Source organism: Lissotriton helveticus, chromosome 6 (assembly GCF_964261635.1).
Source record: "Lissotriton helveticus chromosome 6, aLisHel1.1, whole genome shotgun sequence".
In the NCBI taxonomy this organism is placed as follows: Eukaryota; Metazoa; Chordata; class Amphibia; order Caudata; family Salamandridae; genus Lissotriton; species Lissotriton helveticus.
The window spans coordinates 945,031,802-945,033,422 of record NC_136067.1 but is presented as its reverse complement, the minus strand read 5'-3'; the positions used below and the strand labels follow the sequence as shown (position 1 = coordinate 945,033,422).

At 45.7% G+C, this 1,621-nt stretch overlaps 1 long non-coding RNA gene across 1 annotated transcript; it reads left to right on the top strand.

Moving 5' to 3' along the window:
- The first annotated feature begins 246 nt into the window (after positions 1–246).
- LOC144761609 (uncharacterized) lies at positions 247–808 on the top strand. The gene is made up of 3 exons (XR_013595807.1): positions 247–306; positions 412–469; positions 562–808. It is a non-coding gene; the product is annotated as an uncharacterized LOC144761609 (long non-coding RNA).
- Positions 809–1,621: the final 813 nt, after the last annotated feature.

Below are 1,621 nucleotides of genomic sequence, written 5' to 3'. Positions count from 1 at the left end.
TTAATTACCTTTGCCTTCTTGTAACGCAGGTCCCGGCTCACTTACAGACCAGCTCTGAAGTGATTTCTGACATCTGTTGCCACACGTTGTACAAGCTACTCATTCAGGTAGGAATTGTCACTCGGCTTCGTAACTCACACATTTTGTCTCACACTGGAGTATTTGTCTAATCTCGCGCGCCGATTTCTGTGTGTCATTTTCAGCTTGCGCATCGAAACATTGTCAATATGTAAGCAGTCCCACTCTCGTGTGTGTACCGCGTGGCGGACAACTAAACCTTTATGAATCCGAACCGGCTAACCACAGGTACGAGTTCTTGTCCTTGATGGCATTAGGTGATATGTATCAGTATAGCCCGAAAGTTCCTACTTGGACTAGGGTGCTAAGCTCTAATTTTGCATGTTTCTACAGAATCAACCCCCCTCCTGGCGATTTACCGACACCGAGGCACATCCTTTGCCACGTGCAGGTATAAGTCTTTCCATGGTGTGGAGTCATCACTAAAAGTTTTCACACAACTATTATGTCTAACACTGACACCCACTCTGTATATTGTTACAGAATCATTGTTCCCAGTCCCTGTCCTGAAGAGAACCGTCAATAATCCGGTTCGAAACGCGTCGACATACCCATCCTGTGGTTATTCAAAAGGGTGCACCTAGGAAGAGAAAGTAAACACCACCTGGGACCCTAGTGGTGCAACCCATTATAAATATCAACCACAGTGTTGTTAGGCAGGCAGGTGTACTACTCCATCTGTCCCCGCCTGTCCTTTGGTTTTACATCCCCACGGACTGGTTGTACCCTTGCTTTTTGTAGGAATTTTCTCACTGTATATAAATGCAATTAATGTTTGAATATTGATTAATGTTATTGCTTTTCTTTGGTGTGTCTTTTATAACTATCTTTATTCAATTGTGTTTCTTTCACTTTGTAAATAATGTATATTGGTATGTGTGTACAAATGTAAATATTGCATTTATGTATTCACTGTCGTGACAGTCTTTGGTTTGCCCATGCGTTTTGATGAATCTAAAAAAACAGTTAAAAATTAAATAAATTTGTTTTTGGTACCGAAGTCCTTGGTAACGTAGTACATTTCGACTGCGTGACCGATACTAATGATACAAACTTTTCCTATCCAGCCACTCTGTTCTGTTTATTTTGTATAGGTGAGTGTGGGCATTTCTGTTTTGTGGGGGTGTTTGCTGTGGAGGTGCTGGGTATGGTTGTGGTGAATGTGGCTGTGGTGGTGAGTGCCGTGTCTGGGGGTGTGGTATCTGGAGGTGTGCTTGTGGTGGTGGTGGGTGCAGTGTCTGGGGCTATGCTTGTCTTGATGGATGTGTCTGTGGTGGTGGGTGCAATGTCTGGGGCTGTTATTGTGATGGTGGCTGTGTCTCTGGTGGAGGGTGCAGTGTCTGGGGGTGTGCTGTTGGATATGTCTGGTGGTGGGTGCAGTGCTGGCAGTGTGCTTCTGGTGATGAATGTGTCTGTGGTGGTGGGTGCTGTGTCTGGGTGTGTACTGGTGGTGGTGGATGTGTGTGTGGTGGGTACAGTGTCTCGGTGTGTGCTGGTGATGGTGGATGTGTGTGTGGTGGTGGGTGCAGTGTCTGTGGTTGCG